Source organism: Armigeres subalbatus, chromosome 2, assembly GCF_024139115.2.
Source record: "Armigeres subalbatus isolate Guangzhou_Male chromosome 2, GZ_Asu_2, whole genome shotgun sequence".
Taxonomy (NCBI): domain Eukaryota; kingdom Metazoa; phylum Arthropoda; class Insecta; order Diptera; family Culicidae; genus Armigeres; species Armigeres subalbatus.
Window position 1 is genome coordinate 302,805,494 of NC_085140.1, and position 24,497 is coordinate 302,829,990.

Below are 24,497 nucleotides of genomic sequence, written 5' to 3' on the forward strand. Positions count from 1 at the left end.
GAGGAAGCTATACCGTAAGAGTGGATAGAAGGTGTCGTGTGTCCCATCTACAAAAAGGGCGATAAGCTGGATTGTAGCAACTACCGCGTAATCACATTGCTGAACGCCGCCTACAAGGTACTCTCCCAAATTTTATGTCGTCGACTAGCACCAAATGCAAGGGAATTCGTGGGGCAGTACCAGGCGGGTTTCATGAGCGGAGCGTTCGCCACAGACCAGGTGTTCGCCATTCGCCAAGTACTACAGAAATGTCGCGAATACAACGTGCCCACTAGGGTGGTTCAAAAAATCGATTTTGCTCCACAGTGCTCATCTGATTCTTTACCATGTTCTGAGTGTCCTCTGAAAATTTGAGCTCATTTGGAATAAAACTGATTTAGCACAAGCCGTTTCAAGTTTGCATGCAAATTAGTATGGGGAAATTTACTTTTTCATTATACTGTTAATGACGTTTCCCCATTAAGCGCAGGTTAAAAGAAAACCTACATTGCTAAAAGGGATACTCAACAGCTTTCACCCAACGAAAACCGTATGTTGATTAATCGTCCCAATATTTAGTACTCGATTTTAAGACAGGTTGTGAATCTTTAGTCATGATCGTAAAACTTCTTTGAGGGCATCACTGAAATGTGCAGTGCAACATAGTAGCCTGAATTTGTGTGTGCTATATTTCGCGCCACGAGCAGCAATGTTGCCTGTTGATGAGTTATGCAATTAGATCCAGAAAACCACGGTATACATTAAATTCAATTACTAATTATTGGAACGATTGATTGGGATGCGGTTTTCACTGAGTGAAAGCTGTTGAGTATTCCTTTTAGCTATGTAGGTTATCTTTTAATATGCGCTTGATAGGGAAGCGTCATTAACAGAATAATGAAAAAATAAATTTCCCCATACTAATTTGCATGCAAACTTGAAACGGCTTGTGCTAAATCAGTTTTAATCCAAATGAGCTCAAATTTTCAGAGGACACTCAGAACATGGTAAAGAATCAGATGAGCACTGTGGAGCAAAATCGATTTTTTGAACCACCCTAGTGCCCACACATCATCTATTCATCGACTTCAAAGCCGCATATGATACAATCGATCGGGACCAGCTATGGCAGTTAATGCACGAACACGGATTTCCGGATAAACTGACACGGTTGATCAAAGCGACGATGGATCGGGTGATGTGCGTAGTTCGAGTTTCAGGGGCATTCTCGAGTCCCTTCGAAACGCGCAGAGGGTTACGGCAAAGTGATGGTCTTTCGTGTCTTCTATTCAACATCGCTTTGGAAGGGATAATACGAAGAGCAGGGATTAAAACGAGTGGTACAATTTTTCAATAAGTCCGTCCAGCTATTTGGCTTCGCCGACGACATAGATATTATTTATTTATTTAGTTAACATCTAAACAGATAACACTGAATCAACAATTTGACGCCACAATGCACGGTTCGAGGCCGCATCTCTCCATCCTCGGATACGCCCCACGCTCGCCAAGTCGTTCTGCAACTGGTCTGCCCATCTCGCTCGCTGCGCTCCACGCCGTCTCGTACCTGCCGGATCGGAAGCGAACACCATCTTTGCAGGGTTGCTGTCCGGCATTCTTGCAACATGTCCTGCCCATCGTACTCTCTCGGCTTTAGCTACCTTCTGGATACTGGGTTCGCCGTAGAGTTGGGTGAGCTCATGGTTCATTCTTCGCCGCCACACACCGTCTTCTTGCACACCGCCAAAGATGGTCCTAAGCACCCGTCTCTCGAATAATCCGAGTGCTTGCAAGTCCTCCTCGAGCATTGTCCATGTTTCATGTCCGTAGAGGACTACCGGTCTTATTAACGTCTTGTACATGACACATTTGGTGCGGTGGCGAATCTTTTTCGACCGCAGTTTCCTCTGGAGCCCGTAGTAGGCCCGACTTCCACAGATGATGCGCCTTCGTATTTCACGACTAACGTTGTTGTCAGCCGTTAGCAAGGATCCGAGGTAGACGAATTCCTCGACCACCTCGAAGGTATCCCCGTCTATCGTAACACTGCTTCCCAGGTGGGCCCTGTCGCGCTCGGTTCCACCCACAAGCATGCACTTTGAATCATACCCCGGCTGTTACACCCGGCTCTCCGCATAACACCTTCTAGCGCAATGTTGAACAACAGGCACGAAAGTCCATCACCTTGTCTTAGTCCCCGGCGTGATTCGAACGAACTGGAGTGTTCGCCCGAAATCTTCACACAGTTTTGCACACCATCCACCGTTGCTTTGATCAGTCTGGTAAGCTTCCCAGGGAAGCTGTTCTCGTCCATAATTTTCCATAGCTCTACGCGGTCTATACTGTCGTATGCCGCCTTGAAATCAACGAACAGATGGTGCGTTGGGACCTGGTATTCACGGCATTTTTGAAGGATTTGCCGTACAGTAAAGATCTGGTCCGTTGTCGAGCGGCCGTCAACGAAGCCGGCTTGATAACTTCCCACAAACTCGTTCACTAATGGTGACAGACGACGGAAGATGATCTGGGATATCACTTTGTAAGCGGCATAAGGATGGTGATCGCTCGAAAGTTCTCACACTCCAGTTTGTCGCCTTTCTTGTGAATGGGGCAAATAACCCCTTTCTTCCACTCCTCCGGTAGCTGTTCGGTTTCCCAGATTCTGACTATCAGTTTGTGCAGGCAAGTGGCCAGCTCGTGGTTCTCGACAACGATACGACGGGCACAAGAAGGCGAGGTGCGCAGCGGGCAAGGTGGATCGATCAGGTGGAAGATGACTTGCGGACCCTCCGTAGACTGCGTGGTTGGCGACGTGTAACCATGGACCGAGCCGAATGGAGAAGACTCTTATATACCACACAGGCCACTTCGGCCTTAGTCTGAATAAATAATAATAAATACCTCCAGAAACTACGTTGACTATTAACAATGGATTCTGTTCAGAATACTATTCGATTATTTTTCAGAATCGCAAACAGAGCCTTTTTCAGAATCGTTCTGAGCCTTCAATCGGATTCTTTTCAGAATCTCTAACAGAATCCTATATAAAATTTCAAACAAATTCCGAATCTCGACCGGAATTCCGTTCAGAATTGCGAATGGTCGGATTCTGTTTAAACTTCTGATCGCATTCTGTTGAGATTCCTGAACAAATTCTTTTCAGAATCTCAAACGGCAAACGAGCAATCCCATTGAAGGCGCGCTCCTTATCAATAGGATAATATTCCTTTCTTGAAAAAACAGAACAGTAATAACAGTAGAGCCCTAGCCACATCCTTGTCTTGCTTCTAGAATATCACCAGTGAAACTCTTAAAACCCGGGATTTAGCTCTGTCTACAAGACCATTTCAAGCAAGAGAATTTGTTCAGTAATAAGAACTTCCGTGTGTTCCTCTCACTACCATTGTTCACCAGTTCAAGAAGAGTTAGTACGTATTTAAACCCCTAACTCGATTTTTCCAGCAGTCAGTTCAGCCTAGGACCGGGTACCGAGGTTTTTTAACTAATTGCTTGAAAAGTTGTTTCTGCTGCATACAGTTTAGCCTCAAACAAGAGGAATTCGAGTCTTTCAACTGTCTGCAAGGTAACATTAATTATGTTTTATTTCTGAGACTGCTGTTGGTAGCGAGGACTAAATACGATGAATCCTGAATTACCACAACTTATTGCCCTAGCTAGAAAAATGGATCAGGCTAGGGCTTTGTTTGGTAGATCTTACACCGCAACACACTACGTCAAAGTGATCTACCGTGATACGGGAATTCATGACCCATACTCAACTAAAACATTATATATTGCTTATTGATTCAACAAATATTTTATCTGAATTAAATTTCTACATACCATCTCGAAAACTGCGCCATCGTCAAATATTTTCATCTAACCACTGCCATTCAAACTATGCCAAATTCGAACCGCTCAATCAGATGATGTCCATCTTTGATCATATACACTACTTAACCAATATTTTTTTATTTTAATACATTATAATAACGTGTTTATAGCATTAAAAAAAACCAGATTAATCCACCTAGCGGTGATGATGCCTTTCTCGCTCATTATAAAATGTGTCGAGAAAAAATCTTTAAAGAGGTCGAATAGAAATTAATCAATGGTTTTGACTGTTATATAGACTTCTAAAAAATATCAAAACCGAAGAAATCAGGGGCAGATAGATTTTTAACATGATAAAAATCGAGTCATCACTGTATATTGTACATATTCGTTCATGGAATGATGCTATGGCAGTTTAATTGCAAAGAATTGAAAATAATTTTATTTGAAGTTAAATTGTAAACAAATAATCAATAAAAAGCCCCAATGCGTCAATTTTTGAAAGAATAAAAACCAGAAATAGTGAACTATTTAAATTACACATGTTCCAAGATCCACGATCCACGGAAATATTGTTTTGAGAGCCAATTCCGACTACAAGCTTTATCAGGATGTCTTGATGTCAAAGTTGTCGTGTAACATCTCGTAATCTAAACAAACTATAAGCGTCACCTTTTAGAAAACCAAGAATGTTCAAACGTATGTAGCAATCATTTTTGACAAACTACATCCTATTTAAATTTTTATTAGGACGTATTTCATCATTATCGGATTAGGTACCTGACAACTTTCCCTCAAAACCACAAACGCTCATGTGTAATTAGTCCTACAAAGGGTTTCAAAATTCCATTAACCGAGCTAGCGATTTTTGGATTTCAAGGTTTTAATTATATCCACGAACATGAGTTATGAATAGTATTAATCGAATGATTTAAGATAAACGCAATTGGAAAACGATCATTTTTATGAACATTGAAGTTGTTTCACCTCTCCTTGATGGAATATTTCTGTTCCAAAAAGCGTGACTTGAGACAATTTTCAATCTGTATTTGTCGATGACATTTGACTTCATAGCAACGAATTCACATACATTTTTAATATTCATGTTAACAAACCTGACAGCAGAATAGAACTGCTATCGACTACGCGGCTTTTTCTACTTAGATCTCTTTTTGAACGTGCTCGAAATATAAGTTAGTTCTTAATACCTAATATTCTGGCTAACATTTTTATGGTCAATTTAATACAAGACAATGGGCTGAAACTTGATGCGATAAATCGGTTAAGGATAAATGCCCGTAAAATAAGTGAGTGCTTGAAACGCATTTTGTGTATAAAAATTGTATTTTGGCCATAACTGCTGAGCCCCTAGTCTCATTTCTAATAGGAAATAATGAAACAGGATTCGCCGTCCTATACAACTTGTTGTGAGTAAACAAGTTAAGACCAAGTGTCCCAAAACTAAGTGAATTTTTAAAATACATTTTACGAATAAAAAATTAGTTCTTGGGCTTGTTATAAAAAAGTTAGTTTTTTTTGTAAAAAATATATTGGCTAAAACTCCCGAGCCCAGAATTCGATCAGCCCAATTTTCAATGGGAAACAATCGGATAGGATTCCCCGCCGAACATAATTTGTTGCGAGAAAATCGGTTGATGAAAACTGATTGAAAATTTGGCCTGACTTTCCACGCCTTTTTTTCTCAATAGAAAGCAATGGGACGGGATTCCCTGTCGAACACTACTTTTGCGAAACAATCGGTGCAGGATGAGTGCCAAAAAAGTGAACTAGATTTTTTAACTCTTCTTCGTCAAAAGAAAATGTATTTTGACCATAACTTCTGAGCCCATGGACCGATTCGGCCAATTTTTAATAAGGAAACTTAGGAAACAATGGGACAGGATTCCACGCCGAACTTGTTGCAAGCAAATCGGTTAAAGATAAGTGCTTTAAAAATGAGCTAAACTTTTCCACTTGTTTTTGTCTAAAGAAAATGTTTGACCATAACTTTTGAGCCCATAGTCCGATTTTGATTTTCAATGGGAAACAATTGGACAGGATTCGGCGTCGAATCCAACCTGAGGGTAAATTGGTAAAGGGTAAGTGCCTGAAAAATGAGCTAGACTTTTTGCAAATTTTTGTGCACATACACACACATACATCACCTCAATTCGTCGAGCTGAGTCGATCGGTATATAACACTATGGGTCTTATGGGTCTATAAAAAGTTTGTTTTCGGAGCGAACGTATAGCCTTTACGTATACTTTGTATACGAGAAAGGTAAAACATGTAGACTGTAAATGTACTAGTCTACGTCGGTCGACAAAATAAATAAATAAAAAAAAACGACGCCACTAAAAATCTCTGATTTCAGGTAATTATCTGACAGAATGTTGACACACGTTGAATAAACTTCCGATTTCTGGTCATTTTGCAACTGGCGGAGATGCGTAACAGTCAAAATAAACCAAAAATATCATAGATCTTCATTGACGAGATGAGTTATCTAAAATTTTGGTATCGGTGTATAATTGATCATCATTTTGTATATGTAGTGGAAAAATAATTATAATCATCCACATGTAGCTCAGCATTATTATGTTACCAATTGTTCGACACCTGCCTTCGAATCGCAAAATTTCTCAGTTTCACTGGACTCATCAGTCGCGTAATTAAACTCAAGTATTGCAGAAACGAGGTAATAAGAACCGGCGAATATATGTAATTAAGTCAGAGTTTGATTATGCTATGTATAATCATCATTGGGCGTGACAGGTCTAGGGGGTAATATTAAGTCATCAAGGATAATCTGCAGGTCGAATAACAAAAGTGCTAAAAAAAGAATCGTATTTTTAGGTTTTTTGCTCAATCCGTTCTCTAGTGTTGTACTTTCGTGATCCAGTTTCATCCATTTTAACTTGAAGCTTGTCACCTACGGTTATTTTCATTTCTTGTCATTACTCTCCATACGCATTTAATTTTAAATCGCTGTTATAAACAACTTTCCAAAATAATACAAATTGAAATATAGATCAATATTTACATTTGTTACTAACATTCATATACTTAACGTAACGTAACGTAATTGACTTCATTTGAAATTGATATGATATTCGATTCCATCCCGACTTGGTGTTTCGGTTTTCACCCTCACAGGATGTCGATCCTACCCGCACCCCATCCGGTTCGTCTTGAAAATGGTCTGTTCGCGTTTTCATCAGAAATTTATTTCTATCGAGAAATATTGTCGTGAGACCTCATGGACTGGTGCATGGAGGACCAAATTATGCTTGTATGAAATTTCTAGACCAGAAAATTGCTTCACAGATTGGAGAGCTGTAAAGTAGCTTAAGGTGTCGGTTTTACCCACTTTCCCCCTAAACAGAACTTTGACCTGACCTATAGTAATGCGCACATATTGTTATAGCATCACAGAACTTAGCTGAACATGAATTGCCTATGTTCAATCAATCAATCAAATTATCATTTTACTTGCCCAATCGATTGGATTGAAGGCAAAAGAATCATAAATGCAAATCCCATTTACTCTGATGTGTCGGTACTTAGTTTTGCAGGCAAAAAAAACGTTGGCTTCAACTTGGCGTCCAGCAAAACCCCAATCCTATTAGGCAGCAGTGGTAGAGAAGAAAGTGAGTAAGCAATAATAACATTGTAACCTAAATACTCCAACACCTATGGACAGATTGGCGGTTGTCCCGAGTAGAAGTGGAGATTTGTATGCATAACTAAAAACATTTATTATAACTATCGTTATAATAACTCACTGTCATACAAATTCAATTATTAACTCATGTCAAATATTTCGATGTATAATCTTGTCAATCAGATATTCTATATTAATGGCAAAACATGTTGCTCTTTTGCTATTTTCTTCTATCCGAGTAATGCGGCACGTGAATTGAGTTTTTGTTAGAAATATGTAGAAAGCCCAACAACCGGCAAATACTGACAGCTGACAACTCCAACAAAAAATAATCAATCTATAGATGGATACCTGGTGGTCGCGGTGAGTAATTGTGTTTATTTTGATTACTCGGGAAAGTAGCGACTAGAGAAGGTACCCGCACATATAATAATGGTTGCAGTTGTGTTGTCCCTTGTTTGGATGTGCGGCAAGCCGTACGAAAAACGCAACGAGAAGCGTGATACGCGTGCCGGGAGGCGATTTTGCACGCCGAAAAACTGGTGGAACTTGTTTCCATTTATATTATGGATTCCGGTGCATGCGGTATGAGCAGATTTGGCAGGTTTTGGGAGATTATACTTTCTCCTGCTCGTTGCTGTGCAGAAGTAAAAGCACATCGACACTTTGTAGCTTGTGCAATGGGTGAATTGATAGCGCTTATTGGCTTAAGTTGAATTACTAAAATTGAATTCTACAGATTGTTTCGAAGCACTCTCGTACAGCAAATTATTTATTGTATACAAAATCGTCATTAACTCGACGAGTCGAGTCAAGTACGAAACACTGAAGACGACCTCACAGTTGAGGTCGAAATACGTATCTGCAAAGATAACAAATCTTAGTGGAATTAAATGGAAAGTACTAAACTCGTCTTAGACGGTTGAATACATTCCATTAAAAAGAGCTTAAAATATTTTTTCTGTATTTTTCTTATTACATTTTATAACACACGAGAAAAGCTGGAACAATTTTTATTTTTTTTGCAAATTAGTGTAAGCATGATAATTTTATTCACGATGTTTTCTTCGCAAGAAAGTTGGCAGGCGTATTTTACAAATATTTGTTGTCCCTATTTTTAGAGAGGAGGCATTACTTTTTCTTAAATAATATTTTTGCATTTGAGTGGTAAAAAAATTTCCATACTCACTTCTGATGTTCGAAAACACTGTCCAGAATCACACACTAATTCATGCGCCGCTGCCGGTAATAGACTTGGTTCACACTCATCAAGCAACGCCGCTGCCCTTGCGTTTATTTGCTTATTTCCGATATTGAACAATCACAATTCTCGACTAACGTATACGCACTTCGGGGCACTTGTTTCATTGATTCACCTTCACTGAAAACTTGTTATTGCACACGCTGATTGATTGATGGGTTTCTCCTGGAAAATGCGAAGCTCACATAACATGAGGTATTTCCTCTTCTCGGGTGGCTATCGTATTTGATGGGTTCCTTTACGCATAGCCATCCGAGCCGTTTTTTGGTAATGTACTAACACTTGACCTACGGTTATTACATATATCACACTTTATTCGATTCGATTATAAAAACAAACTCTCGATATAAAATATTACATGTAATTAATTTCATATGTGCATTGATTCCCGTATCTCCAAAATGTTGCTGTTTTTTTTTTCTATATTTAGTTCTCATTATTCAATTTTGGCATTTTCTCCTGAAGATTCCAGGACTTCCTGAACCTATTTCTATTAGCTGCACTCACTGAATGAATTTTATTTACACTGGATTCTGTTTTTACACGATTTACATTTTCTCAATTTTCCACTCATCCTAAATGTTTAACGCATATCTCGCGCTTAGTTTCATAGGGGCGTAACTGTATTGATCGATTTCTCTTCGTCGATGTTTTCTTTTTATTATTGTACCGAATTGCGCTAATTTGTCGATTATTTAATGGTTTGGTGTGATAAAGGATGATTGTAGCTTGCACCAGAATCAATAATCACGGTTGTAGCTTTTGAAACAATTGAGTTATTAACAAAATATAAAATCGATTAAGAGAAATCGATCAATACAGTTACGCCCCTATGAAACTAAGCGCGAGATATTAATTATCATGTGATTTTTCTTTGATTTAATCAGGATTTTTTGAAACATGTTGCGAGGATTCTGGTGATAAATTGAAGTCACACGATCAAAAATACGAGCGAAAAAAAATCGAGTGAAAACAAAATCCTGTGTATTGATAAAAATTGTGAAAAATTAAAGAAAAATGAAATTAGTAATATGCATGCAAAAATATGTTATCAATCAAGATGATTCATATTTGAAAACGAATTATGAATCAGATTGATGTCGATATCAAAATTGGTTTCTATATGCTCTCATTATGTTTTCAGACTTTGCTAGGGTATCTTATTATCTAAGTTATTTGATCGAGAATGTCATTTGGTCGAACAGTTCCTTTGGTCGAAAAAATCTATTGGCCGAATAGCTCAATAGCCAAATATGCCCTTTGGCCAAAATAGTCGTTTGGTCATTTGGTCGAAAGTGCCGGCTGAATTAGTCATTTTGGATATTTTCAAGACATTATGGGAGAATTTTTTTTCACCTAAAAAATTTGATGAACTTTCCCAGAAAATTCTTAAAAGTTTTTCCAGAATATTCATTTGGAAATTATTTTCAGATTTTCCACGGGAATAACTTTCAGTTTTCGAAAATTCTTTAGAATTACCAAGAGGAGCTCTTTGGATTTACCAAGGAAAAATGTTTGGAATTTACATGAGAATCTCTTCAGAGTTCTGTTTCAAATTTCCACAGGAAAATATTCAGAATATCCTCGAAAGTTCCTATTGAGTTTCTGTTGAGTATTCTTTAAAATTTACACAGAAAATTGTGACTGGTGAAAGGGTTGCTTAACATTGACTTTCTCAATCTAGATTATTTAAGATGGCTAGTTTTTTTTACCATTTATTAAAATGATTTTTTTTGCAGGGATGACTTTATCTCTAGACGGCTAGTTTGGCATAGTCAACTTTAAAACAACAAATGCTCGGAATTTTTATGGATTTTGTTTTGGATTTCTTCAGAAAATTCTTTCTATTTTCGATAAGAAATTCTTGGGAAATTCCATTGACCGAAAGCGACAGGCGACCGAACTGGTAATTTGGCCGAGAAAGCCGTTTGCCATAATAGGTCGTCTAGCCGAAATGATCGTTGCTCGCAAATGCCGTTTAGCCGGAATGGATTTTTGACAGAATGGGCCATTTGGCCGAAAATGTAATTTGGTCCAACGGCCAAATGTCAATGACTGAACTGGAAATGTTGTCAAAAATGGCCACACGTTTAGTCAAAAATGGCCACACGAAATTCCGTAGCCTTTCTACTTTTAAATCGATACTGAGTTTCAGACCAAAAGACATCTAGCCAAGTACCATTCAGCAAAAGTAAACGTTTAACGGAAACTGTTATCAAGTCAAAACTGGAGCCTCATGGCGCATCGCCTTTCGACAGCTCGTATGACAGTTTGCATGGTTTACTCGTTTCGAGTCGAGGTGCGCAATGCCACCCCTGGTTTGACCGAACATGTAGTTCGATCAAAAGCGACGTACAGCCAAAAGGAACATTTGGCCGAATTTGTAAAAAGTTGTGAAAAAGGTATTTCTTATCCTACGTTGCACGGTAGTGTATACGATTTTTAAGGCGAGTTTGTTCGTTATACATTGCGATATAGTTTGTGATAAACTAGGATAGGATGTGCCAATTAGTCATTAAAAATCATAGCGACTTTCTGTCAAAATCGTACCGGTTGCTGATTGGGTGGAAATGACAATCGATTACTCCGATCGGCGGTATCACATTTTCAAAGGGCAGCTTGTTGTTACCTTGGTTGCTGGGTAATTAAATTTAAACTTGTGACAAAACTCAAAAGGTTGTTTTTTTAAATTGGATGAAATTAATTTATGCTAGACTGCAAATTATGTATGCATGGTTGTCAAGGGTTCTTCTTCTTATTCTTCTTATTGGCATTACATCCCCACTCACTGGGACAGAGCCGCCTCGCAGCTTAGTGTTCATTAAGCACTTCCACAGTTATTAACTGCGAGGTTTCTAAGCCAGATTACCATTTTTGCATTCGTATATCATGAGGCTAGCACGATGATACTTTTATGCCCGGGGAAGTCGAGACAATTTCCAATCCGAAAATTGCCTAGACCGGCACCGGGAATCGAACCCAGCCACCCTCAGCATGGTCTTGCTTTGTAGCCGCGCGTCTTACCGCACGGCTAAGGAGGGTCCCAGATTGTCAAGGGTTATGCTAATTTAAAACACTCGATTTAAAGCATTATCAACCAATTTTTTATCCATTTCACTGTAAAACTCATCGTATTCCATGTAAAAAATTTTTGCTGATAGTACGTAGCATATTTTATTACGCATAATGGTGAAAACGTGAAAACATGATTTTTTTAAATATATGATTCAGCGGATTTTGCATGAAAAATATTCGGGAGCACTGGACACCGCCTCGCCGAAGCAATCGACTGAGGAAACAACAAGGCAGTCTGTTTGACAGACATAATCCGATTTCATTTGAGTTTGTTCGCAGGAATATCCGATGTCAACAAATGAAACTGGAATAAACTCGTAAAATAGCCTACTGTCAGCCATTGGCGAAACTAAGATAAAATTCTAGGGGGGGCTAACTTGTTGAACCCGAGATTCGTAGCTTAGTTGGTTAAAAGCACCAGTCTAGCATACTGGGTGTCGTTGGTTCGAGTCCCATAGAAGAAAATTGGTTACCTCCAATACATTTTTCAAATCAAAATCTTCCACATAATGTGCATATTCACTTGAGTTGAGTTTTCAGGAGTTGAGTCACAGAAGCTCAAAATAATTTTCTTAACAAAAAGAACAATTTGTTTAAACTTTTATGTTGTTGCAATATTAAGACTATACAGGAAGTGCAACATTTTACTTAAAATTTCTTCATTCAATTAAAATCTCAGAAATTGTACTTGTTCTTTTAGTCATGTAACGTCTATTAGTTAACCAATCAGCATATAATCACTGCTCGTTTATACTCCAACTTCCTGAAGCAAAGCTATCTGGAGCTGAGAATCAAGGAAGCAAAGTATCATTTGCGTTTAGCATTCCTATCGCAAGCTATAACAGTCCGATGTTCAGGCGTACATTCATTTGTAAACGAACATTATTATATTGATTTCGTAGAATATAAATGCTTTTTAATCTTTCGTTGATTTGTCAGGCTGCTTTACCGTAAATCGTTATGGAAAAATTATTTTGTCCGATAACTACATATCGTGGTTTTCGCAAAAAAAAAACTTACTTTAGCAGGAATTTCCAAATATCAAAGTGGTCCTGAATTATCCGTAATTCGAAAACTTAGTAAAATAGATTCAACTTACTGTAGTCTTTCGAACAGAGAGGTGATGAAAAGATTTCATTAATCTGCATTTACGCCCATGATCAAAGAGCTAAATACGTGTCATACTTATGCAGGAAAGCAAATATTCTAGGGGGGGCTAGTTTGGTCCTAGGTGGGGCTATAGCCCCTCCTAGCCCCCCTGTAGTTACGCCAATGCTGTCAGCGCCGTAGCGTGTGGTTGGCCGGGTTGGCCCCCGCCAAGGGCGCCAGCCCTCAGGGGGGCGCCAAAATAAAAAAAATGTATGAGAAAAAGAACAATTTTATTCAGTTACTATATTTGTTGTTTGTTTTGTTACTAAATTATTAGCTACAGGGCCATTATTAAACCAACTACATAGTTAAAAAATCTATGGTGAAGATATTTTGAGAAATGTTGAGCAAACAAAAAATATTCTTTTTAACTCAAATAAGCATGTAGAATGGGGGCCCTCCTTAGCCGTGCGGTAAGACGCGTGGCTACAAAGCAAGACCATGCTGAGGGTGGCTGGGTTCGATTCCCAGTGCCGGTCTAGGCAATTTTCGGATTGGAAATTGTCTCGACTTCCCTGGGCATAAAAGTATCATCGTGCTAGCCTCATGATATACGAATGCAAAAATGGTAACCTGGCTTAGAAACCTCGCAGTTAATAACTGTGGAAGTGCTTAATGAACACTAAGCTATTTCTGTTTTTTTTTTTATTATAGCAAGGTACATGCCTTTAAGCCTGGTCATAACAACATGACAAACGATTTGATGATCTTGATATTATTGTTTGTATTTAATCAAAGTCCCGTATGAAGGGCCTCAATGGGTTTGGTGGTTCCATAAGTAGAGACACTTTTGCAAAATCCACGGGATGAATAGATAATCTTCCTTCAGAAGAAGTTCGAGCAATCTAGCCCTCATTTTCCATATTGACCCAATAGATAGAGAAAAGAGTTCGCCCTTTATCCACAAAATGTTAACAATAGGAAGTTGTCACCCAAGCAGCACAACTTGTTTCACTACTGAACATTTCCCTCCATTGCAACTATTCGAAAAGAAACAATCTTTGCGTATGTGCCATCAACTATAACTCTCTTGCAATTTAAAAAGCGCAAGAGGTGGAGCCTACGGAAACATCCTTCGATTGCAGTAAAATTTCAATAATGTTGCAAAATACTCCAGAGGAGAAAAAAATAAAATAAAAATATAAAACTGGATTCGATTTACGGATCTTGTGATTGATAGTCCCTCACTCTACCACAGCACCATTCAACACTTCGAAGAGACTGCATGTTGACTCACCATAAAAACCATACGATTATGAAGTTTTGCACTCGCGTTTTCTGTTACTTGTTTGCACCATCACCGGAAAAAATGTGGGTTGTCAAAACGTTGAACGATGCTGAATTAAACATGAAGACACACTGGACTTATCTGCAACTTAATTTAAACAAACAAATAAATTTTGAAAGGCGCATTGAAGTTGCATGATAAAAAAATATGCAACTTGATGATTTTGTTTCGTGTTTGCAACATAAAGTGCAGTATTCTTTGGTTGTTTGTTTCCAAATGTCAAACAGGTACTGCATTGCAATGTTAATGAAACTCACAATCGAAATGAATCACAACTCGAACGTTTTTGACATCTTGATGCAACTTTTTCGTGCTTTGATGCTTTTCCGATTGTACGACAATTCCCCGAATAACAATTCCCCGAATGCAATTTCCCCGAATGCAATTTCCCCGAATAACAATTCCCCGAATGTAACAATTCCCCGAATGTAACAAATCCCCGAATGTAACGATTCCTCGAATGTAACATTTCCCCGAATGCATCACCCTTCTTTTTGAGTGCGGCACAAGGTGATAAGCCATGCGAGCAAAGGCGTAAGATTGCCGATTCAGAGGTTGCGAGTTCGATTCTATGGTCGGCCTAAGATCCCTTAGGGTGGAAGGCATTTTCGGCTTCTTGTGCACAGTGTATCCATTGTACTTGCTACACAAGATAATCATGCAACTAGCAGGTACGGGGAAGCTTTCAATAACTGTGTAAATAATAATAGAACACTAAGTTGGAAAACAGCCCAAGTTTTAGATAGAATGTAGGACAATTGAAGATGAAGACAATGTGCTGAAAGAAGGCAATGCTTTCTTTGAAAGAACGCATTTGGTCTGTATAAGACGAAGTGAAGAGATAATGCTTTCTTTAAATAAATAAGTTTGCTCAGTATTATGAACGCATCTGCCTGGTTTAAAGCCAAGGGAATGTCTTCTTAAAATGAACCCGTCTGTCCAATATAAGACGACGGAAGAAGATAATGCTTTCTTTAAATAATAGCATCGCCCGGTATTTGGGGAAAGGAAGTGATAATGTCTTCCTCAAATAAACACATTTGCCCGGTATAAGGCAAAGAGGATAGATAGCCCCTTCTTTAAATGAACTCATTTGTCTGGAATAAAGTGAAAAAATGAGACAACGCCTTCTTTAAATCACCGGACAGACGCGGTGTAATGAAAATGGAGCAGATAATGCCTTCTTTTTTTTCAAGAATGGACCACATCCCCCATTATCATATTCAGGGCATATACATTTTATAAAAGAACAAATAATAACATTAATTATTTGGTGAAACACCCACTGAAGAAGGACACATTTACCATTGCATTATTCCGAGCAGATGCATTCTTTTTAAAGAAGGATTCACATTCACCATTGGGCAAACAATAATTCACATCTACTATTGCCTTATATCTGTGAAGAAGGTATATACAGGACAGAAGCTTGATTCCGAAGATAGGAAAAATATTTACCAAAAGGCTTTCAATCTATTTTAGAAAAAAACTACCTTAGAAAACACTGTATTCTGATATCTTTATAGTTCAACAACACATCTTGGAAGATCAACTACATCAAATACTATCAAAGGCTATTCAGCTGATAATCTCCAGACACTCTTGAACGTATATTTGAACGCTGCTTTTATTTTCGAATGTGAAGATGTGTTTGCAAGAGGTATTTTATTTTCGGGGAATTGTTCCATTCGGGGAAATGTTACATTCGGGGAATTGTTACATTCGGGGAAATTGCATTCGGGGAATTGTTACATTCGGGGAAATTACATTCGGGGAAATTGCATTCGGGGAATTGGTTTTCGGGGAATTGTCGTACAATCGTTTTTCCAATGCCTTTAATGAAACTAAATAGAAACAAGGTGCTTTTTGGAAGATGTTGCGTGTGCTACTTGGGCAATCCTACTCTTCCTATCCAAATCACTTCAATTGGGTGCCCTGATGGCATTTTTTTAAAAAAGTATCTAATTGTTTAATATGCAATAATAATGAAATAATAAAGAGATATACTGGAATTCGCTCATCAAATTAACTTTCGGGAAATTTCCTGGATGGAATCGAAGAAAATGTTTCGTTTCGATTCAGTATCGTGAAATGGGAGCTCAGAAATTAAAAATTGTTCATAGATTGACAAATAGAATTCTTGATTCTAAATTCTCATCCGCGGCTTGTTCCTTGTCAGTCGGTTGATGTCGGCTGATGTCAAGGGAAACCAAATACGATTAACATGGATGGAACACACACACCGATGTCAAAGTTTTGAAGGAGCTTTGAAAGATGCTTGCAACTTTGCAACGAACCATCGTCTTGAAGGTCTGCATCGTCACCAGAATTTGCTTATCGTTGACTGTTCTCATGTAAAGACTGAATGCATGTTGGTGTTACGGGAATACTTTCTTTGAATGTTGCCCAGAAGTGATTCTGTTGCCTCCCTTTTCTTTGCTCTCGTGACAAAAGAAACATTTTCGCGGAAACTTTGAAAACATGGATTTAGGTAACTTTATAGGTGTTCTACATTGTATTCTGGATAAGTATTTATCCTTATGCCAAACACTGATTTCGAGCAACATTATGTGAAGATCATTCCACTCTTCACCAACTTGTTCAGAACGGATAGTGTTCTCGTCATATTACGACTTGAGATCTTCATCACAACACACAATTACTAAAACTACAAATTCATGATAAATTTAAAATTTCTATTTAGTGTTTGAAGTAGGTAAAAACGTTGACAGAAAACTTTCTCCCGTCCGTTTTCAATCAGAGCCTAGGTACTTCACTTTATTTGAAGACCATCTAGAAAATGACAAAAAATCTCATATTTAAAAATTGTGGATCAGATTATTTCCATTTTTGGACACTTACCGTCACCGGTCAGTTGAGCGCATTCCTAATGACATATTCCGGGGTATGTTTAAATGAGAAGGATGGTGTAGATTTAAGATAAATTTGCTCGTTTCATTCAGAAAAAAATCTAATGCAGTCCGTAAAATGATCATTATAGCCGCATTTGACCCGGCGCTTATCCGCTCAAGCCTCTTCAAATCAAAAACATATAGGTACGAGTTCAATAGGGTCGTTGAAACGGTTGAATACGATGGGCAGTGATAATGTATCTTGATAAAATGACTACTTCGGTCATCAAGGCACTCGTAGATTAGCAAAACTTATCTGCTATGTATATCTGCTATCAAAGTACTCACTGCCGTAATTCACCACGTGGTCCTCTTACCTTCGTTGGTGATTCCTTCCACTACAAGTTGGATTTTATTGACCCAACGAAGTACATCCTCCAAACCATTGACAGACTCAATCTTAAGTTGGATGTTTCATGATCCGAAATACGATAGCGATTTTGATCACCGACCGATATACTTCAGAGTTAAATTTCTTGGTCCGAACCATCTGAAATTTGTATATGATTTGTGATGTACTTTAAAGTACTCCAGTTCTGTCAATTGGAAGCAAGAAACAGCCGTTATGGACAGTATTAGCTGAAACAAATCATGAGTAAAGACAGCCATTTGAATGATCTTCCAGCCAGTTTTAAATGGTTTTATAGATTCCATACGATGATCCAAAAACGCCCTCGACTCTACTCTTTGCAAATATGTATCACTAAATTTCAAAACTTTTCAGGGGCATATCGCCAAATTCCGCTTGCTATTTGAATCATCTTCAATCCACTAAACTAAATCTTACTTTTAGGAGAGATTCAAAATTATATTGAAATGTAGGGTTACTGCTCCTGGACTTCATCTCATAGCTCCGATATTGGTCTCACGAAAAACAAAGCAATGAAAAGGTATTTTGTTTGTTTATTATTTTTGTGATTTTTTTCAGCAGTGAGCATGCATGTTAGCAAAAAGCAGCGACGAAATTGGTGCGGAATTTCTTTGTTTCGCGATGAGATGAATATATGTACAGTGAGATGGAAAACGGAACAGTTCCCCTAAATATTGTAAATTTGTTTCCTTTAGTAAGAGAGGGGCGCCCGAAACAGAATTCGCCAAGGGAGTCGGGAATCCATGCTACGGCTCTGCCTACTGTGCGGGAAAATTTAGAAATAAACTGATGAGTTTTGCACCACGATGCAATTTTGATGAAATTTGGATCGGTAAACGATTTTAATCGTGCATTCTTATGCAACGTGGGGTTGTCTGAGTTATCTTTTGGCAGAAAGAGCCGTTTGACCCAAAAATGTCAAAATGTACAAAAATACATTTGAGAGAGTTGGTTCTGAAAATGTATTGCGAGAGATCGGCTGGTACCTGGTGCTGGGAATTTGGTTTCATCAGTACCCGCTAAGCTGCGGTGGACGACGGAGGTCCTTCGTAGCTTAGTAGGGAAAGCACCTGTCATGCGAACTGGGGTCGTGGGATCAAACCCCACCGAAGGGGCGGTTACCCTCCAATACCTTTTCCGAACTAAATCTATCACATGTTGTACATATGCATAATCAAGTTTCAGACATAGTAATTAATTTCCACACCGGGTGGCTTAATACCCGGCATATAGGCAATTAACTTTGAATGTACTGTCCTTTCTGCAACCTACTTTGAAAAGTGTCGTTCGGATGAATTGATCATTTTGTCAAAATGGCGTTCAGCCGAATAGGTCATTTGATAGAAAATGCCGTTTGGACGAAAGGGTGGTTTTGCAGAAAGGACATTTCCTAGACAAATGACCATTCCTACCAAACGGCATTTTCGGTCAAATGATCTTTTCGGTCAAATGATTCTTTTCGACTTTATGTCGCCTTCGTTCAAGCCATTTTCGACCTGATAACAGTTTCGTTCAATTTGGCTTGATGGGATTTGGTTAGATGACTTTTGGCTTAAAGACCAGTGTGTATCGACTTAAAAAGTAGAGAGGTTATGAAATTTCGCTTGACAAAACAGTATTTGTTATTTTGTACTCAAACGATAATAAAAACAAAATTTTCATTCCAACATTAATCTTTACTAATATCAGCTAATTGTCAACAGTCCCGTTATAATATCTATAATAGATATTATCTTCTATTTCGCGTTACGATTTCATGGTAGTAAGAAAAAAGTGTTCAAAATGTAACGGTAAATGCTTCAAATCAAATCAAGATACGTTTTTCAAACGATTCTAAATCACTGGCGAGTTTTTATCACTAGACAAGTTCAAAGGAAGATCGTGGGTGAGTTTTGTTTCTATGCCCGCCATTGCATGAGTATGTATCTTGTGTGGCAAGTACAATGGATACACTATGCCCAGGGTGTCGAGAATGTTTCCATCCCGAAAACATTCTAGACCGGACCGAGAATCGAACTCGCCATCTCCGGATTGGCAATCCTGGAGACCCCATGCCAAACTAGCCGCCTTGATTATTTTAGACTGAGAAAGCCAACTTTAAAACACACTAATTCTACCAGCCGCACTCTCCTACAATTATGAAGAATTGTTTTTGTAAGTTTTGAAGAATGCTTAACAGAAACTCAACAGCATATTTTCGTGAATTTCCGAAGATTTTCCTGTAGTTAGTTACGAACAATTTCTCGTAGAAATTCTGAAGTTTCTTATGTCCAAACAATTTTATTTGGAAATTCTAAAAAGCTTCTCCTGATAATTCGAAAGATTTCTCGAAACTTCAAAGTAGACGTAGTAGAAAATAATTTCCAAATTTAGGGAAAACTGATAGAGTTTTATGAAAAAAATTCATTAGATTTTTCATGCGAAATTCAAAAGTTTTTCCTTTGAAAATAAAAGTCTGGAAAGTAACCTGAAAAAACCCTGATTAATCCACCTAGCGGTAATGGTGCCTTTCTCGTGCATTATAAAAATAGTATTTTGGCCATTACTCTTGAGCCCATAGTCTGATCTGCCCAATTTTCAATAGGAAGCAATGGTAGAATATCTTGCATCGAATGCAATTTGTTGCGAGTAAATCGTTTAAGGATATGTGCCTGAAAAATGAGTGACATTTTTTTACTCAATTTTTCTATAAAAAAGTGGTATTTTGGCCATAACTTCCGAGCCCCTAGTCCGATCTGACCAATTTTCAATAGGAAACAATGGCAGAGTATCCTGCGTCGAATGCAACTTGTTGCGAGTAAATTGGTTAAGGATAAGTGCATGAAAAATGAGTGACATTTTTTTCTGTAATAAGTGATATTTTGGCCATAGCTTCCGAGCCCATAGTCCGATCTGACCAATTTTCAATAGGAAACAATGGCAGAGTGTCCTGCGTCGAATGCAACTTGTTGCGAGTAAATCGGTTAAGGATAAGTACCTGAAAAATGAGTGACATTTTTTTTGGGTGGGTGCGCACTAGACTGGCCCAGGAAAGAAAAAGTTGTCTAATTCCACGGGGCACCCTCTAGGATTGTGTCTTTAGGTGAGAAAATCAATCTCTGAAAATTTCAGCTCAATCGCTTGTTGCATAAGCTGGCGCATTTGATTTGAAGTTTGTATGGGGATTTCAGCCAAAATGTATAGGAAAATACACCTCCGTCACTCATTCGATCTGGAAATTGGTTCTGTTCGCTCGATTGACCTCAGAATTGCAAAAACGGCAGTTGGTATGCTACAGAACAATTCCACAGAACATTGTATGATGATTAAATGAACTTTTATATAGGTTTCGGCTGATTCGATTCGATCAAAAAACCCAAAAATACACAAATCAGCTCCTAATAAATCAGCCGAAAATTATATAAAAGTTCATTTAATCATCATGCAATGTTCTGTGAAATTGTTCTGTAGCATACCAACTGCCGTTTTTGCAATTCTGAGGTCAATCGAGCGAACAGAACCAATTTCCAGATCGAATGAGTGACGGAGGTGTATTTTCCTATACATTTTGGCTGAAATCCCCATACAAACTTCAAATCAAATGCGCCAGCTTATGCAACAAGCGATTGAGCTGAAATTTTCAGAGATTGATTTTCTCACCCAAAGACACAGTTCTGGGGGGTGCCCCGTGGAATTCGACAACATTTTTTTCTCCCCATAGTAATCTGGGCCAGTCTAGTGCGCACAGACGAACACACATACACACACACACACACATACACACAGACATCACCTCAATTCGTCGAGCTGAGTCGATCGGTATATAACACTATGGGTCTCCGGGCCTTCTATAAAAAGTTTGTTTTTGGAGCGATCATATAGCCTTTACCGTATACTTAGTATACGAGAAAGGCAAAAATGCAAAAAAAAACATCTTAGAGAAACGTAATGAAAAAACCGCCACGCCGATTCACGCCGCCGCCACTGCCGGCTAAAATGGCTTTCGGCGTGACGCCGAAAACGCCGCCGACGCCAACCAAAATTCTGACAAACGTCGCCGCCGACGAATATCGGACCGGCGTACCGACGAATAATTTTCCTCACCGATCAATTACGGCTTGTCTATCCGTAAATGTCAGGAGTTCCGAAACCAGTTACGGGGCCATCGGATCACCTTCTTTCTAATACAATTGTGAAGAGCTTGAGGAGTCGGAAACTGTTACGTAGCGGTTGGTTGAATGTGATCCTTTTTTGTTTCCAGATAAAAATGAAATACTTCTGAATATCCAATGAATAGACACAAATTTACTAAGCTGAGAAATATGTTCAAGAACATTAAATTTATGTTTTACTATCATGTTTTGAATAAACGTAAACAATTTCAGGGTCTCCATAGAGATGAAGATCAAAACATGCGATCTACCAGGTCAACTAACTCCTAAAATTACAGGGAACTGATATGATTTCACTCATTACTTTTAAAAATTAATCTAGACTTTTCTGGTTCTCCAAACCATCCTGGTGTCATTTTTAATTGTCCACACCATCCTGGAACGCAAAACATGCCCGTTCAACTAAGTGTTCTAAAAATATCAGCTATCCTTGGAAGCTGATCAATTAGTGTGAGATCAGTTAAAGGGTGTGTAGTATTGAATATAATCTAGAATTTAAAAACGCGGTAATGAAGATTAGAAAAAAAAACGAAATTAAAAGGTGTCCCCTAAGAGGCGTACTAACACCTCTATTGTGGTCTTTAATCATTGATGACCTTCTCAAACAACTGAAAGCTCGAGGCTTCGCGGATGATATATTTATATTGGTGAGAGGAAAATATGACTTTATTATCTCCAGCCGAATGCAAATTGATCTAAATTTCATCACATAATGGTGTGAAAAAGAAGGATTGAATATAAATCATTCAAAAACCACTTTAATGGTATTTGCAAGAAAAAGAAATATAATTCATTTTCTATTTTGAACATGAAAGGGACAGATTTGAAACTTTCAATATCAGTCAAGTATCTTGGCGTTATACTTGACAGTAAGCTTCATTGGAGCTTACATCTCGAAGAAGCACTTAGGAAAGCTACAAATGCTTTATGGATAAGTAAGGCGACGTTCGGTAAGAAAATGGGGATTAAAGCCCAAGGTGATGATTCAGTGTATTTATACGGCGATTGTGGAACCCAGAGTCTTATATGCTCCATTAATATGGTGCCCAAAAACGAAAGAAAGGGTGGTGCAGAAGAAGTTGGGATAACTTCAAAGATTAGCTATTCTTCCAATAATGTAGACTAGATTCTACCGGTCTTAAAGTAGTGAAACTAGTTCCTAGAGGAACGGATATACGACTGTTAAGTTTTGTGTCTTACAAAATAGGCATGCCAATGCACCTGAAGCAGAAAGCAATGACAGACGTTACGTGGCCCAGCGAAATTTCTTTCCGAGACTTCGAAGATCAAAACACTTCACGTAGGGTTTTTTAGAAACCCACGGCTCCACTCAGAGTTATGATAGAGCCGCGATTCTGAACTCCAACGCGAACCAAGGAGATCGACACCAGTAACTACGAACGTTTCACTTGCTACTAGCAACTGCCATCCACGCCCAAATGAAACTGACCCGCACATCCTCACAGTTTACTACCAAAATGTTCGGGGAATCCGCACGAAACCCAATGAACTCTTCCTAAAATTGAGCACTTGCGAATATGATATCGTAGTGCTGAAACATGGCTACGTTCGGATGTGGCCACTTCCGAATTTGCTGCCAACTATTCCGTTTTTCGTTGCGATCCCAGTACTGCTACTAGTGATCTTCAACGTGGTGGTGGAGTCTTGATTGCAGTGAAATCCGGATTGAAATGCCACTCAGTTGAGCTGATCGATTGTGACAACTTGAAGCAAACAGCTGTTCGTGTTAACCTGCAGAAAACGAAGATATATGTATGCGGTATCTACCTCCGACCTAACTCACAAACAGTCCTCTACTCACAACATTCCGACGCAGTTCAGCAAATTAGCGAAATGGCTAAGCAGACGGATAAAATCATTATCATCGGTGATCACAATTTGCCATACTTAACGTGGATGTTGGACGATGATTTCAACAGCTTGCTTCCTTCCAACACATCGAGTGAACAGGAGATCGCCCTAGTTGAGTCTATAATTGCAACAGGATTGTACCAGCTCAACAGCTTTCCCAACTCAAACGGTCGCATTCTTGACTTGGCTTTTGTTAATGAACCGAACGATATCGAGCTTGTCGAGCCTCGTTAAAGATGGACGCATGGATTACGCAGAAGACCCAGATTATATTTCCTGGAGCTATTTCCTAAAGAACTTCTTATGGTTCTTACAGAGAAATGTTTGGAAGATTTTTCCCGAGAGAATTTCTGGATGAATTTCTGAAACAACACCTGGATGAATATTCCAAGAAAATCCTGAAAGAATTGGCGAAGGAACTCCCAAAAAAACTCCTAAGAATTTTCGAATTCCTCAGAATATTCGAGGAAATATAATGACTGTAATCTGTAATTTGTTCAATATCGTACGTCAAATTAACCCAACTTAAAAGTTAAACTCTTAGAGTTGCAGTTGTAGCTTCATATTTTGTTCCCAAAGTCCAATAAATATAATCACTGAGAATTTTCAAAACAGATATTTCTCATTCGACAATTACAGAACAGCTCCAGTCAACGGTTCGGTTCTAATCACTTTGCCCATTGAGAAAATTCCTCTGGAGAGTCACCACTAGAAGCAATGCACAACAAAATAAACATCAAGCACACCGGTTGCAATAAACGAGCAACGCTTCTGCCAGTACCTGGATGTACGTACAGCAAATCACTTTGTTTTGAATTTTCGCGATTCGATACACCGACCGGCATGCAGCTCGCGCAAGCTGGCAATCCACTACCGTTGTTGGGCTGAGTACCACCCGTTCACCGAACCGAACCGAACACGCTGAACGATGAGTGAGAACT

General features: G+C 38.7%; 1 protein-coding gene across 4 annotated transcripts in view; it reads right to left on the minus strand.

Moving 5' to 3' along the window:
- The window catches only part of LOC134212508 (protein rolling stone-like), a 129,454-nt gene extending 104,957 nt beyond the window's left edge, over positions 1-24,497 (minus strand). The window contains exons 1-2 of one of the 4 annotated variants that reach the window (XM_062690448.1): positions 24,338-24,497; positions 8,668-8,904 (exon numbers count right to left, since the gene is read on the minus strand). The gene's annotated coding sequence lies outside the window, so the exon portion shown is untranslated. Of the gene's footprint in view, positions 1-8,667; positions 8,920-24,337 lie in introns of all 4 variants that reach the window. The other 3 variants (XM_062690449.1, XM_062690450.1, XM_062690451.1) reach the window with 3 other exon arrangements.